General features: G+C 43.3%; 10 pseudogenes; all 10 read left to right on the top strand.

The window, feature by feature from the left end:
- Nucleotides 1-176: 176 nt before the first annotated feature.
- Nucleotides 177-441, top strand: LOC130337760 (U2 spliceosomal RNA; annotated as a pseudogene).
- A 1,466-nt stretch (nucleotides 442-1,907) lies between these two features.
- LOC130340212 (U2 spliceosomal RNA) lies at nucleotides 1,908-2,172 on the top strand (annotated as a pseudogene).
- Nucleotides 2,173-3,638: 1,466 nt separating this feature from the next.
- On the top strand, nucleotides 3,639-3,902 carry LOC130338859 (U2 spliceosomal RNA; annotated as a pseudogene).
- Nucleotides 3,903-5,376: 1,474 nt separating this feature from the next.
- On the top strand, nucleotides 5,377-5,641 carry LOC130340201 (U2 spliceosomal RNA; annotated as a pseudogene).
- Nucleotides 5,642-7,120: 1,479 nt separating this feature from the next.
- On the top strand, nucleotides 7,121-7,385 carry LOC130342054 (U2 spliceosomal RNA; annotated as a pseudogene).
- Nucleotides 7,386-8,848: 1,463 nt separating this feature from the next.
- LOC130342327 (U2 spliceosomal RNA) lies at nucleotides 8,849-9,113 on the top strand (annotated as a pseudogene).
- Nucleotides 9,114-10,589: 1,476 nt separating this feature from the next.
- On the top strand, nucleotides 10,590-10,854 carry LOC130341073 (U2 spliceosomal RNA; annotated as a pseudogene).
- Nucleotides 10,855-12,327: 1,473 nt separating this feature from the next.
- On the top strand, nucleotides 12,328-12,591 carry LOC130338848 (U2 spliceosomal RNA; annotated as a pseudogene).
- Nucleotides 12,592-14,052: 1,461 nt separating this feature from the next.
- On the top strand, nucleotides 14,053-14,317 carry LOC130342437 (U2 spliceosomal RNA; annotated as a pseudogene).
- A 1,475-nt stretch (nucleotides 14,318-15,792) lies between these two features.
- LOC130338826 (U2 spliceosomal RNA) lies at nucleotides 15,793-16,056 on the top strand (annotated as a pseudogene).
- Nucleotides 16,057-16,290: the final 234 nt, after the last annotated feature.

Below are 16,290 nucleotides of genomic sequence, written 5' to 3'. Positions count from 1 at the left end.
CTTTTTTTAAGTGATGATGTGGGTTTAGCCTGTGCTGTATGTATGTATGGGTGGCTGACTGCCACCCACCCAGAAAGTGTATGGGAGGCTGGTTGGCTGCCAGCCTTCCTTCCATTCCTATGAGTAATGTGAGTGCTCATGAAGGGGACATGGTTGGGTCCACCCCTTTCCCGGTTATCCCCTCTAGGCCTTTTGGCTTAGATCAAGTGTAAAAAAAGAAAGGATCTTGCAACAGATCGCATCCTGAGGCACGTTTTTTTTTTGTGTGAATACTTGCACTTGGGTGACTTGTGAGCACATACTGATACATACGTTCCCTATCTGGGGACCATAAATTAAATGGATTTTTGAGAAAGGGAGCTGATTTGGAAGCTTGCTTCTTTCGCCCTATGCATTGACCCGATGTGGCAGTATCTTCGGGTAGTGAACAGTGCACCACCCCATTCCAGTGTTAAACAAGAAAGATTCTCATTTAATCCTCCGTGGGTGAGAATTTGAGTTTGAGAATTGGAGACCAAAATGATGAGTTGCACTGACTGGTTTATGAACGTCTATTCATTTAGCGTTTTAATGACCATGTTTGCACACTGATTGGTGTAAAAAAATAAAATAAAACTAAATAATAATAATCTAGCACACCTGTGCAGGTTTGACATGACATGACAGGTAGCTGTCTTGTGGGTGGTGCTGAATCCTGTTAAATGACATGAGGGTCTCATGCCTATACACAAGGGTGTGTCATTGCTGTTGCTTGACCATGCATTGGTTTCTGTGGTCAGTGAATGATAAAAACAAAATTTACCATCCATTGATGGATGGGAAATCCGCCATGAGGCATTTGTTTTTAGAAACTGCTGCTCACAACCAATGTTGCAATGGAGTGTCTCCATCTGCTGGTGGTATTGGAAAGGCATTAGTGCTATGACAGGGTCTGAAGAAGAAGAAGAAGAAGAAGAAGACGGAAAAAAATATATATAAAAAGAAAAAGAGAGAGAGAGAGAGAGACTGACTTAGTGAGCGAGTGAGTGAGAGAGTGAGAGTGAGTGAGAGTGAATGAGTGAGTGAGTGATTGAGTGAGTGAGTGAGTGAGAACAAATGAGTTAAAGCAAGTGAGTGAGAGAGATCGAATGAATGAAAGTCTGAATGACAGAAAGAAAAAAGGATGAAGAAAGAAGCATGAAGAAAAAAAAATGTATATGGAGTTGCTGACATGAGTGCAATCTACAAAGCCGTTGAGGCTGATCCTCATGGGAGGATTATTGCACCAGGACCCTTAGCACTTTTAAAATGCCATTCAATGCCACGGGCTAGATGTAAACTGCAGATGACCATGTTGTGGTAGTTACCATGGATACCCAAGTGATGTGTGAGCTAACACATAGGCCCAACAGATTCCAAGAAGGCCAGAATCACCAGCGGCACCACCATCGATTGTCAGGTCACCCGGATTCAGCAAATACCAGAGTCCAAAATGATGCAGGTTTATACTGTTAATTTTCAGTTTATCGTTACAGTTGGTGTTATTCCATGTCGGAAGGGACGCAGCTACAGCCAGTGGGGTAACTAGAGACAGGCAGGCAGCTATGTGCAACAAAGGTAGGCGTGTTGTTTTCATATGCAGATCTGAAATATTGTCTTATATGCAAGAGGAGGAGTGATGGGGGTTCAGGCAAAAGCCAGGCTATGGATTGCATTGCTAAATGCTCCATCAGAGTGCAATGGTCGCCTGTCCTTTTTTTAAGTGATGATGTGGGTTTAGCCTGTGCTGTATGTATGTATGGGTGGCTGACTGCCACCCACCCAGAAAGTGTATGGGAGGCTGGTTGGCTGCCAGCCTTCCTTCCATTCCTATGAGTAATGTGAGTGCTCATGAAGGGGACATGGTTGGGTCCACCCCTTTCCCGGTTATCCCCTCTAGGCCTTTTGGCTTAGATCAAGTGTAAAAAAAGAAAGGATCTTGCGACAGATCGCATCCTGAGGCACGTTTTTTTTTTGTGTGAATACTTGCACTTGGGTGACTTGTGAGCACATACTGATACATACGTTCCCTATCTGGGGACCATAAATTAAATGGATTTTTGAGAAAGGGAGCTGATTTGGAAGCTTGCTTCTGTCGCCCTATGCATTGACCCGATGTGGCAGTATCTTCGGGTAGTGAACAGTGCACCACCCCATTCCAGTGTTAAACAAGAAAGATTCTCATTTAATCCTCCGTGGGTGAGAATTTGAGTTTGAGAATTGGAGACCAAAATGATGAGTTGCACTGACTGGTTTATGAACGTCTATTCATTTAGCGTTTTAATGACCATGTTTGCACACTGTTTGGTGTAAAAAAATAAAATAAAACTAAATAATAATAATCTAGCACACCTGTGCAGGTTTGACATGACATGACAGGTAGCTGTCTTGTGGGTGGTGCTGAATCCTGTTAAATGACATGAGGGTCTCATGCCTATACACAAGGGTGTGTCATTGCTGTTGCTTGACCATGCATTGGTTTCTGTGGTCAGTGAATGATAAAAACAAAATTTACCATCCATTGATGGATGGGAAATCCGCCATGAGGCATTTGTTTTTAGAAACTGCTGCTCACAACCAATGTTGCAATGGAGTGTCTCCATCTGCTGGTGGTATTGGAAAGGCATTAGTGCTATGACAGGGTCTGAAGAAGAAGAAGAAGAAGACGGAAAAAAATATATATAAAAAGAAAAAGAGAGAGAGAGAGAGAGAGACTGACTTAGTGAGCGAGTGAGTGAGAGAGTGAGAGTGAGTGAGAGTGAATGAGTGAGTGAGTGATTGAGTGAGTGAGTGAGTGAGTGAGAACAAATGAGTTAAAGCAAGTGAGTGAGAGAGATCGAATGAATGAAAGTCTGAATGACAGAAAGAAAAAAGGATGAAGAAAGAAGCATGAAGAAAAAAAAATGTATATGGAGTTGCTGACATGAGTGCAATCTACAAAGCCGTTGAGGCTGATCCTCATGGGAGGATTATTGCACCAGGACCCTTAGCACTTTTAAAATGCCATTCAATGCCACGGGCTAGATGTAAACTGCAGATGACCATGTTGTGGTAGTTACCATGGATACCCAAGTGATGTGTGAGCTAACACATAGGCCCAACAGATTCCAAGAAGGCCAGAATCACCAGCGGCACCACCATCGATTGTCAGGTCACCCGGATTCAGCAAATACCAGAGTCCAAAATGATGCAGGTTTATACTGTTAATTTTCAGTTTATCGTTACAGTTGGTGTTATTCCATGTCGGAAGGGACGCAGCTACAGCCAGTGGGGTAACTAGAGACAGGCAGGCAGCTATGTGCAACAAAGGTAGGCGTGTTGTTTTTATATGCAGATCTGAAATATTGTCTTATATGCAAGAGGAGGAGTGATGGGGGTTCAGGCAAAAGCCAGGCTATGGATTGCATTGCTAAATGCTCCATCAGAGTGCAATGGTCGCCTGTCCTTTTTTTAAGTGATGATGTGGGTTTAGCCTGTGCTGTATGTATGTATGGGTGGCTGACTGCCACCCACCCAGAAAGTGTATGGGAGGCTGGTTGGCTGCCAGCCTTCCTTCCATTCCTATGAGTAATGTGAGTGCTCATGAAGGGGACATGGTTGGGTCCACCCCTTTCCCGGTTATCCCCTCTAGGCCTTTTGGCTTAGATCAAGTGTAAAAAAAGAAAGGATCTTGCGACAGATCGCATCCTGAGGCACGTTTTTTTTTGTGTGAATACTTGCACTTGGGTGACTTGTGAGCACATACTGATACATACGTTCCCTATCTGGGGACCATAAATTAAATGGATTTTTGAGAAAGGGAGCTGATTTGGAAGCTTGCTTCTGTCGCCCTATGCATTGACCCGATGTGGCAGTATCTTCGGGTAGTGAACAGTGCACCACCCCATTCCAGTGTTAAACAAGAAAGATTCTCATTTAATCCTCCGTGGGTGAGAATTTGAGTTTGAGAATTGGAGACCAAAATGATGAGTTGCACTGACTGGTTTATGAACGTCTATTCATTTAGCGTTTTAATGACCATGTTTGCACACTGATTGGTGTAAAAAAAAAAAATAAAACTAAATAATAATAATCTAGCACACCTGTGCAGGTTTGACATGACATGACAGGTAGCTGTCTTGTGGGTGGTGCTGAATCCTGTTAAATGACATGAGGGTCTCATGCCTATACACAAGGGTGTGTCATTGCTGTTGCTTGACCATGCATTGGTTTCTGTGGTCAGTGAATGATAAAAACAAAATTTACCATCCATTGATGGATGGGAAATCCGCCATGAGGCATTTGTTTTTAGAAACTGCTGCTCACAACCAATGTTGCAATGGAGTGTCTCCATCTGCTGGTGGTATTGGAAAGGCATTAGTGCTATGACAGGGTCTGAAGAAGAAGAAGAAGAAGAAGAAGACGGAAAAAAATATATATAAAAAGAAAAAGAGAGAGAGAGAGAGAGACTGACTTAGTGAGCGAGTGAGTGAGAGAGTGAGAGTGAGTGAGAGTGAATGAGTGAGTGATTGAGTGAGTGAGTGAGTGAGTGAGTGAGTGAGAACAAATGAGTTAAAGCAAGTGAGTGAGAGAGATCGAATGAATGAAAGTCTGAATGACAGAAAGAAAAAAGGATGAAGAAAGAAGCATGAAGAAAAAAAAATGTATATGGAGTTGCTGACATGAGTGCAATCTACAAAGCCGTTGAGGCTGATCCTCATGGGAGGATTATTGCACCAGGACCCTTAGCACTTTTAAAATGCCATTCAATGCCACGGGCTAGATGTAAACTGCAGATGACCATGTTGTGGTAGTTACCATGGATACCAAAGTGATGTGTGAGCTAACACATAGGCCCAACAGATTCCAAGAAGGCCAGAATCACCAGCGGCACCACCATCGATTGTCAGGTCACCCGGATTCAGCAAATACCAGAGTCCAAAATGATGCAGGTTTATACTGTTAATTTTCAGTTTATCGTTACAGTTGGTGTTATTCCATGTCGGAAGGGACGCAGCTACAGCCAGTGGGGTAACTAGAGACAGGCAGGCAGCTATGTGCAACAAAGGTAGGCGTGTTGTTTTCATATGCAGATCTGAAATATTGTCTTATATGCAAGAGGAGGAGTGATGGGGGTTCAGGCAAAAGCCAGGCTATGGATTGCATTGCTAAATGCTCCATCAGAGTGCAATGGTCGCCTGTCCTTTTTTTAAGTGATGATGTGGGTTTAGCCTGTGCTGTATGTATGTATGGGTGGCTGACTGCCACCCACCCAGAAAGTGTATGGGAGGCTGGTTGGCTGCCAGCCTTCCTTCCATTCCTATGAGTAATGTGAGTGCTCATGAAGGGGACATGGTTGGGTCCACCCCTTTCCCGGTTATCCCCTCTAGGCCTTTTGGCTTAGATCAAGTGTAAAAAAAGAAAGGATCTTGCGACAGATCGCATCCTGAGGCACGTTTTTTTTTTGTGTGAATACTTGCACTTGGGTGACTTGTGAGCACATACTGATACATACGTTCCCTATCTGGGGACCATAAATTAAATGGATTTTTGAGAAAGGGAGCTGATTTGGAAGCTTGCTTCTGTCGCCCTATGCATTGACCCGATGTGGCAGTATCTTCGGGTAGTGAACAGTGCACCACCCCATTCCAGTGTTAAACAAGAAAGATTCTCATTTAATCCTCCGTGGGTGAGAATTTGAGTTTGAGAATTGGAGACCAAAATGATGAGTTGCACTGACTGGTTTATGAACGTCTATTCATTTAGCGTTTTAATGACCATGTTTGCACACTGATTGGTGTAAAAAAATAAAATAAAACTAAATAATAATAATCTAGCACACCTGTGCAGGTTTGACATGACATGACAGGTAGCTGTCTTGTGGGTGGTGCTGAATCCTGTTAAATGACATGAGGGTCTCATGCCTATACACAAGGGTGTGTCATTGCTGTTGCTTGACCATGCATTGGTTTCTGTGGTCAGTGAATGATAAAAACAAAATTTACCATCCATTGATGGATGGGAAATCCGCCATGAGGCATTTGTTTTTAGAAACTGCTGCTCACAACCAATGTTGCAATGGAGTGTCTCCATCTGCTGGTGGTATTGGAAAGGCATTAGTGCTATGAAAGGGTCTGAAGAAGAAGAAGAAGAAGAAGAAGAAGAAGAAGAAGAAGAAGAAGACGGAAAAAAATATATATAAAAAGAAAAAGAGAGAGAGAGAGAGAGACTGACTTAGTGAGCGAGTGAGTGAGAGAGTGAGAGTGAGTGAGAGTGAATGAGTGAGTGATTGAGTGAGTGAGTGAGAACAAATGAGTTAAAGCAAGTGAGTGAGAGAGATCGAATGAATGAAAGTCTGAATGACAGAAAGAAAAAAGGATGAAGAAAGAAGCATGAAGAAAAAAAAATGTATGTGGAGTTGCTGACATGAGTGCAATCTACAAAGCCGTTGAGGCTGATCCTCATGGGAGGATTATTGCACCAGGACCCTTAGCACTTTTAAAATGCCATTCAATGCCACGGGCTAGATGTAAACTGCAGATGACCATGTTGTGGTAGTTACCATGGATACCCAAGTGATGTGTGAGCTAACACATAGGCCCAACAGATTCCAAGAAGGCCAGAATCACCAGCGGCACCACCATCGATTGTCAGGTCACCCGGATTCAGCAAATACCAGAGTCCAAAATGATGCAGGTTTATACTGTTAATTTTCAGTTTATCGTTACAGTTGGTGTTATTCCATGTCGGAAGGGACGCAGCTACAGCCAGTGGGGTAACTAGAGACAGGCAGGCAGCTATGTGCAACAAAGGTAGGCGTGTTGTTTTCATATGCAGATCTGAAATATTGTCTTATATGCAAGAGGAGGAGTGATGGGGGTTCAGGCAAAAGCCAGGCTATGGATTGCATTGCTAAATGCTCCATCAGAGTGCAATGGTCGCCTGTCCTTTTTTTAAGTGATGATGTGGGTTTAGCCTGTGCTGTATGTATGTATGGGTGGCTGACTGCCACCCACCCAGAAAGTGTATGGGAGGCTGGTTGGCTGCCAGCCTTCCTTCCATTCCTATGAGTAATGTGAGTGCTCATGAAGGGGACATGATTGGGTCCACCCCTTTCCCGGTTATCCCCTCTAGGCCTTTTGGCTTAGATCAAGTGTAAAAAAAGAAAGGATCTTGCGACAGATTGCATCCTGAGGCACGTTTTTTTTTTGTGTGAATACTTGCACTTGGGTGACTTGTGAGCACATACTGATACATACGTTCCCTATCTGGGGACCATAAATTAAATGGATTTTTGAGAAAGGGAGCTGATTTGGAAGCTTGCTTCTGTCGCCCTATGCATTGACCCGATGTGGCAGTATCTTCGGTTAGTGAACAGTGCACCACCCCATTCCTGTGTTAAACAAGAAAGATTCTCATTTAATCCTCCGTGGGTGAGAATTTGAGTTTGAGAATTGGAGACCAAAATGATGAGTTGCACTGACTGGTTTATGAACGTCTATTCATTTAGCGTTTTAATGACCATGTTTGCACACTGATTGGTGTAAAAAAATAAAATAAAACTAAATAATAATAATCTAGCACACCTGTGCAGGTTTGACATGACATGACAGGTAGCTGTCTTGTGGGTGGTGCTGAATCCTGTTAAATGACATGAGGGTCTCATGCCTATACACAAGGGTGTGTCATTGCTGTTGCTTGACCATGCATTGGTTTCTGTGGTCAGTGAATGATAAAAACAAAATTTACCATCCATTGATGGATGGGAAATCCGCCATGAGGCATTTGTTTTTAGAAACTGCTGCTCACAACCAATGTTGCAATGGAGTGTCTCCATCTGCTGGTGGTATTGGAAAGGCATTAGTGCTATGACAGGGTCTGAAGAAGAAGAAGAAGAAGAAGACGGAAAAAAATATATATAAAAAGAAAAAGAGAGAGAGAGAGACTGACTTAGTGAGCGAGTGAGTGAGAGAGTGAGAGTGAGTGAGAGTGAATGAGTGAGTGAGTGATTGAGTGAGTGAGTGAGTGAGTGAGAACAAATGAGTTAAAGCAAGTGAGTGAGAGAGATCGAATGAATGAAAGTCTGAATGACAGAAAGAAAAAAGGATGAAGAAAGAAGCATGAAGAAAAAAAAATGTATATGGAGTTGCTGACATGAGTGCAATCTACAAAGCCGTTGAGGCTGATCCTCATGGGAGGATTATTGCACCAGGACCCTTAGCACTTTTAAAATGCCATTCAATGCCACGGGCTAGATGTAAACTGCAGATGACCATGTTGTGGTAGTTACCATGGATACCCAAGTGATGTGTGAGCTAACACATAGGCCCAACAGATTCCAAGAAGGCCAGAATCACCAGCGGCACCACCATCGATTGTCAGGTCACCCGGATTCAGCAAATACCAGAGTCCAAAATGATGCAGGTTTATACTGTTAATTTTCAGTTTATCGTTACAGTTGGTGTTATTCCATGTCGGAAGGGACGCAGCTACAGCCAGTGGGGTAACTAGAGACAGGCAGGCAGCTATGTGCAACAAAGGTAGGCGTGTTGTTTTCATATGCAGATCTGAAATATTGTCTTATATGCAAGAGGAGGAGTGATGGGGGTTCAGGCAAAAGCCAGGCTATGGATTGCATTGCTAAATGCTCCATCAGAGTGCAATGGTCGCCTGTCCTTTTTTTAAGTGATGATGTGGGTTTAGCCTGTGCTGTATGTATGTATGGGTGGCTGACTGCCACCCACCCAGAAAGTGTATGGGAGGCTGGTTGGCTGCCAGCCTTCCTTCCATTCCTATGAGTAATGTGAGTGCTCATGAAGGGGACATGGTTGGGTCCACCCCTTACCCGGTTATCCCCTCTAGGCCTTTTAGCTTAGATCAAGTGTAAAAAAAGAAAGGATCTTGCGACAGATCTCATCCTGAGGCACGTTTTTTTTTTGTGTGAATACTTGCACTTGGGTGACTTGTGAGCACATACTGATACATACGTTCCCTATCTGGGGACCATAAATTAAATGGATTTTTGAGAAAGGGAGCTGATTTGGAAGCTTGCTTCTGTCGCCCTATGCATTGACCCGATGTGGCAGTATCTTTGGGTAGTGAACAGTGCACCACCCCATTCCAGTGTTAAACAAGAAAGATTCTCATTTAATCCTCCGTGGGTGAGAATTTGAGTTTGAGAATTGGAGACCAAAATGATGAGTTGCACTGACTGGTTTATGAACGTCTATTCATTTAGCGTTTTAATGACCATGTTTGCACACTGATTGGTGTAAAAAAATAAAATAAAACTAAATAATAATAATCTAGCACACCTGTGCAGGTTTGACATGACATGACAGGTAGCTGTCTTGTGGGTGGTGCTGAATCCTGTTAAATGACATGAGGGTCTCATGCCTATACACAAGGGTGTGTCATTGCTGTTGCTTGACCATGCATTGGTTTCTGTGGTCAGTGAATGATAAAAACAAAATTTACCATCCATTGATGGATGGGAAATCCGCCATGAGGCATTTGTTTTTAGAAACTGCTGCTCACAACCAATGTTGCAATGGAGTGTCTCCATCTGCTGGTGGTATTGGAAAGGCATTAGTGCTATGACAGGGTCTGAAGAAGAAGAAGAAGAAGAAGAAGAAGACGGAAAAAAATATATATAGAAAGAAAAAGAGAGAGAGAGAGAGAGACTGACTTAGTGAGCGAGTGAGTGAGAGAGTGAGAGTGAGTGAGAGTGAATGAGTGAGTGAGTGATTGAGTGAGTGAGTGAGTGAGTGAGTGAGAACAAATGAGTTAAAGCAAGTGAGTGAGAGAGATCGAATAAATGAAAGTCTGAATGACAGAAAGAAAAAAGGATGAAGAAAGAAGCATGAAGAAAAAAAATGTATATGGAGTTGCTGACATGAGTGCAATCTACAAAGCCGTTGAGGCTGATCCTCATGGGAGGATTATTGCACCAGGACCCTTAGCACTTTTAAAATGCCATTCAATGCCACGGGCTAGATGTAAACTGCAGATGACCATGTTGTGGTAGTTACCATGGATACCCAAGTGATGTGTGAGCTAACACATAGGCCCAACAGATTCCAAGAAGGCCAGAATCACCAGCGGCACCACCATCGATTGTCAGGTCACCCGGATTCAGCAAATACCAGAGTCCAAAATGATGCAGGTTTATACTGTTAATTTTCAGTTTATCGTTACAGTTGGTGTTATTCCATGTCGGAAGGGACGCAGCTACAGCCAGTGGGGTAACTAGAGACAGGCAGGCAGCTATGTGCAACAAAGGTAGGCGTGTTGTTTTCATATGCAGATCTGAAATATTGTCTTATATGCAAGAGGAGGAGTGATGGGGGTTCAGGCAAAAGCCAGGCTATGGATTGCATTGCTAAATGCTCCATCAGAGTGCAATGGTCACCTGTCCTTTTTTTAAGTGATGATGTGGGTTTAGCCTGTGCTGTATGTATGTATGGGTGGCTGACTGCCACCCACCCAGAAAGTGTATGGGAGGCTGGTTGGCTGCCAGCCTTCCTTCCATTCCTATGAGTAATGTGAGTGCTCATGAAGGGGACATGGTTGGGTCCACCCCTTTCCCGGTTATCCCCTCTAGGCCTTTTGGCTTAGATCAAGTGTAAAAAAAGAAAGGATGTTGCGACAGATCGCATCCTGAGGCACGTTTTTTTTTTGTGTGAATACTTGCACTTGGGTGACTTGTGAGCACATACTGATACATACGTTCCCTATCTGGGGACCATAAATTAAATGGATTTTTGAGAAAGGGAGCTGATTTGGAAGCTTGCTTCTGTCGCCCTATGCATTGACCCGATGTGGCAGTATCTTCGGGTAGTGAACAGTGCACCACCCCATTCCAGTGTTAAACAAGAAAGATTCTCATTTAATCCTCCGTGGGTGAGAATTTGAGTTTGAGAATTGGAGACCAAAATGATGAGTTGCACTGACTGGTTTATGAACGTCTATTCATTTAGCGTTTTAATGACCATGTTTGCACACTGATTGGTGTAAAAAAATAAAATAAAACTAAATAATAATAATCTAGCACACCTGTGCAGGTTTGACATGACATGACAGGTAGCTGTCTTGTGGGTGGTGCTGAATCCTGTTAAATGACATGAGGGTCTCATGCCTATACACAAGGGTGTGTCATTGCTGTTGCTTGACCATGCATTGGTTTCTGTGGTCAGTGAATGATAAAAACAAAATTTACCATCCATTGATGGATGGGAAATCCGCCATGAGGCATTTGTTTTTAGAAACTGCTGCTCACAACCAATGTTGCAATGGAGTGTCTCCATCTGCTGGTGGTATTGGAAAGGCATTAGTGCTATGACAGGGTCTGAAGAAGAAGAAGAAGAAGAAGAAGAAGACGGAAAAAAATATATATAAAAAGAAAAAGAGAGAGAGAGAGAGAGACTGACTTAGTGAGCGAGTGAGTGAGAGAGTGAGAGTGAGTGAGAGTGAATGAGTGAGTGAGTGATTGAGTGAGTGAGTGAGTGAGTGAGAACAAATGAGTTAAAGCAAGTGAGTGAGAGAGATCGAATGAATGAAAGTCTGAATGACAGAAAGAAAAAAGGATGAAGAAAGAAGCATGAAGAAAAAAAAATGTATATGGAGTTGCTGACATGAGTGCAATCTACAAAGCCGTTGAGGCTGATCCTCATGGGAGGATTATTGCACCAGGACCCTTAGCACTTTTAAAATGCCATTCAATGCCACGGGCTAGATGTAAACTGCAGATGACCATGTTGTGGTAGTTACCATGGATACCCAAGTGATGTGTGAGCTAACACATAGGCCCAACAGATTCCAAGAAGGCCAGAATCACCAGCGGCACCACCATCGATTGTCAGGTCACCCGGATTCAGCAAATACCAGAGTCCAAAATGATGCAGGTTTATACTGTTAATTTTCAGTTTATCGTTACAGTTGGTGTTATTCCATGTCGGAAGGGACGCAGCTACAGCCAGTGGGGTAACTAGAGACAGGCAGGCAGCTATGTGCAACAAAGGTAGGCGTGTTGTTTTCATATGCAGATCTGAAATATTGTCTTATATGCAAGAGGAGGAGTGATGGGGGTTCAGGCAAAAGCCAGGCTATGGATTGCATTGCTAAATGCTCCATCAGAGTGCAATGGTCGCCTGTCCTTTTTTTAAGTGATGATGTGGGTTTAGCCTGTGCTGTATGTATGTATGGGTGGCTGACTGCCACCCACCCAGAAAGTGTATGGGAGGCTGGTTGGCTGCCAGCCTTCCTTCCATTCCTATGAGTAATGTGAGTGCTCATGAAGGGGACATGGTTGGGTCCACCCCTTTCCCGGTTATCCCCTCTAGGCCTTTTGGCTTAGATCAAGTGTAAAAAAAGAAAGGATCTTGCGACAGATCGCATCCTGAGGCACGTTTTTTTTTGTGTGAATACTTGCACTTGGGTGACTTGTGAGCACATACTGATACATACGTTCCCTATCTGGGGACCATAAATTAAATGGATTTTTGAGAAAGGGAGCTGATTTGGAAGCTTGCTTCTGTCGCCCTATGCATTGACCCGATGTGGCAGTATCTTCGGGTAGTGAACAGTGCACCACCCCATTCCAGTGTTAAACAAGAAAGATTCTCATTTAATCCTCCGTGGGTGAGAATTTGAGTTTGAGAATTGGAGACCAAAATGATGAGTTGCACTAACTGGTTTATGAACGTCTATTCATTTAGCGTTTTAATGACCATGTTTGCACACTGATTGGTGTAAAAAAATAAAATAAAACTAAATAATAATAATCTAGCACACCTGTGCAGGTTTGACATGACATGACAGGTAGCTGTCTTGTGGGTGGTGCTGAATCCTGTTAAATGACATGAGGGTCTCATGCCTATACACAAGGGTGTGTCATTGCTGTTGCTTGACCATGCATTGGTTTCTGTGGTCAGTGAATGATAAAAACAAAATTTACCATCCATTGATGGATGGGAAATCCGCCATGAGGCATTTGTTTTTAGAAACTGCTGCTCACAACCAATGTTGCAATGGAGTGTCTCCATCTGCTGGTGGTATTGGAAAGGCATTAGTGCTATGACAGGGTCTGAAGAAGAAGAAGAAGACGGAAAAAAATATATATAAAAAGAAAAAGAGAGAGAGAGAGAGAGACTGACTTAGTGAGCGAGTGAGTGAGAGAGTGAGAGTGAGTGAGAGTGAATGAGTGAGTGAGTGATTGAGTGAGTGAGTGAGTGAGTGAGAACAAATGAGTTAAAGCAAGTGAGTGAGAGAGATCGAATGAATGAAAGTCTGAATGACAGAAAGAAAAAAGGATGAAGAAAGAAGCATGAAGAAAAAAAAATGTATATGGAGTTGCTGACATGAGTGCAATCTACAAAGCCGTTGAGGCTGATCCTCATGGGAGGATTATTGCACCAGGACCCTTAGCACTTTTAAAATGCCATTCAATGCCACGGGCTAGATGTAAACTGCAGATGACCATGTTGTGGTAGTTACCATGGATACCCAAGTGATGTGTGAGCTAACACATAGGCCCAACAGATTCCAAGAAGGCCAGAATCACCAGCGGCACCACCATCGATTGTCAGGTCACCCGGATTCAGCAAATACCAGAGTCCAAAATGATGCAGGTTTATACTGTTAATTTTCAGTTTATCGTTACAGTTGGTGTTATTCCATGTCGGAAGGGACGCAGCTACAGCCAGTGGGGTAACTAGAGACAGGCAGGCAGCTATGTGCAACAAAGGTAGGCGTGTTGTTTTCATATGCAGATCTGAAATATTGTCTTATATGCAAGAGGAGGAGTGATGGGGGTTCAGGCAAAAGCCAGGCTATGGATTGCATTGCTAAATGCTCCATCAGAGTGCAATGGTCGCCTGTCCTTTTTTTAAGTGATGATGTGGGTTTAGCCTGTGCTGTATGTATGTATGGGTGGCTGACTGCCACCCACCCAGAAAGTGTATGGGAGGCTGGTTGGCTGCCAGCCTTCCTTCCATTCCTATGAGTAATGTGAGTGCTCATGAAGGGGACATGGTTGGGTCCACCCCTTTCCCGGTTATCCCCTCTAGGCCTTTTGGCTTAGATCAAGTGTAAAAAAAGAAAGGATCTTGCGACAGATCGCATCCTGAGGCACGTTTTTTTTTTTGTGTGAATACTTGCACTTGGGTGACTTGTGAGCACATACTGATACATACGTTCCCTATCTGGGGACCATAAATTAAATGGATTTTTGAGAAAGGGAGCTGATTTGGAACTTGCTTCTGTCGCCCTATGCATTGACCCGATGTGGCAGTATCTTCGGGTAGTGAACAGTGCACCACCCCATTCCAGTGTTAAACAAGAAAGATTCTCATTTAATCCTCCGTGGGTGAGAATTTGAGTTTGAGAATTGGAGACCAAAATGATGAGTTGCACTGACTGGTTTATGAACGTCTATTCATTTAGCGTTTTAATGACCATGTTTGCACACTGATTGGTGTAAAAAAATAAAATAAAACTAAATAATAATAATCTAGCACACCTGTGCAGGTTTGACATGACATGACAGGTAGCTGTCTTGTGGGTGGTGCTGAATCCTGTTAAATGACATGAGGGTCTCATGCCTATACACAAGGGTGTGTCATTGCTGTTGCTTGACCATGCATTGGTTTCTGTGGTCAGTGAATGATAAAAACAAAATTTACCATCCATTGATGGATGGGAAATCCGCCATGAGGCATTTGTTTTTAGAAACTGCTGCTCACAACCAATGTTGCAATGGAGTGTCTCCATCTGCTGGTGGTATTGGAAAGGCATTAGTGCTATGACAGGGTCTGAAGAAGAAGAAGAGGAAGAAGAAGACGGAAAAAAATATATATAAAAAGAAAAAGAGAGAGAGAGAGAGAGAGAGACTGACTTAGTGAGCGAGTGAGTGAGAGAGTGAGAGTGAGTGAGAGTGAATGAGTGAGTGAGTGATTGAGTGAGTGAGTGAGTGAGTGAGAACAAATGAGTTAAAGCAAGTGAGTGAGAGAGATCGAATGAATGAAAGTCTGAATGACAGAAAGAAAAAAGGATGAAGAAAGAAGCATGAAGAAAAAAAAAATGTATATGGAGTTGCTGACATGAGTGCAATCTACAAAGCCGTTGAGGCTGATCCTCATGGGAGGATTATTGCACCAGGACCCTTAGCACTTTTAAAATGCCATTCAATGCCACGGGCTAGATGTAAACTGCAGATGACCATGTTGTGGTAGTTACCATGGATACCCAAGTGATGTGTGAGCTAACACATAGGCCCAACAGATTCCAAGAAGGCCAGAATCACCAGCGGCACCACCATCGATTGTCAGGTCACCCGGATTCAGCAAATACCAGAGTCCAAAATGATGCAGGTTTATACTGTTAATTTTCAGTTTATCGTTACAGTTGGTGTTATTCCATGTCGGAACGGACGCAGCTACAGCCAGTGGGGTAACTAGAGACAGGCAGGCAGCTATGTGCAACAAAGGTAGGCGTGTTGTTTTCATATGCAGATCTGAAAAATTGTCTTATATGCAAGAGGAGGAGTGATGGGGGTTCAGGCAAAAGCCAGGCTATGGATTGCATTGCTAAATGCTCCATCAGAGTGCAATGGTCGCCTGTCCTTTTTTTAAGTGATGATGTGGGTTTAGCCTGTGCTGTATGTATGTATGGGTGGCTGACTGCCACCCACCCAGAAAGTGTATGGGAGGCTGGTTGGCTGCCAGCCTTCCTTCCATTCCTATGAGTTATGTGAGTGCTCATGAAGGGGACATGGTTGGGTCCACCCCTTTCCCGGTTATCCCCTCTAGGCCTTTTGGCTTAGATCAAGTGTAAAAAAAGAAAGGATCTTGCGACAGATCGCATCCTGAGGCACGTTTTTTTTTGTGTGAATACTTGCACTTGGGTGACTTGTGAGCACATACTGATACATACGTTCCCTATCTGGGGACCATAAATTAAATGGATTTTTGAGAAAGGGAGCTGATTTGGAAGCTTGCTTCTGTCGCCCTATGCATTGACCCGATGTGGCAGTATCTTCGGGTAGTGAACAGTGCACCACCCCATTCCAGTGTTAAACAAGAAAGATTCTCATTTAATCCTCCGTGGGTGAGAATTTGAGTTTGAGAATTGGAGACCAAAATGATGAGTTGCACTGACTGGTTTATGAACGTCTATTCATTTAGCGTTTTAATGACCATGTTTGCACACTGATTGGTGTAAAAAAATAAAATAAAACTAAATAATAATAATCTAGCACACCTGTGCAGGTTTGACATGACATGACAGGTAGCTGTC

Source organism: Hyla sarda, chromosome 1 (genome assembly GCF_029499605.1).
Source record: "Hyla sarda isolate aHylSar1 chromosome 1, aHylSar1.hap1, whole genome shotgun sequence".
NCBI lineage: Eukaryota > Metazoa > Chordata > Amphibia > Anura > Hylidae > Hyla > Hyla sarda.
Note: the sequence above shows the minus strand (reverse complement) of the source record. Positions and strands in the feature narration are given on the sequence as shown.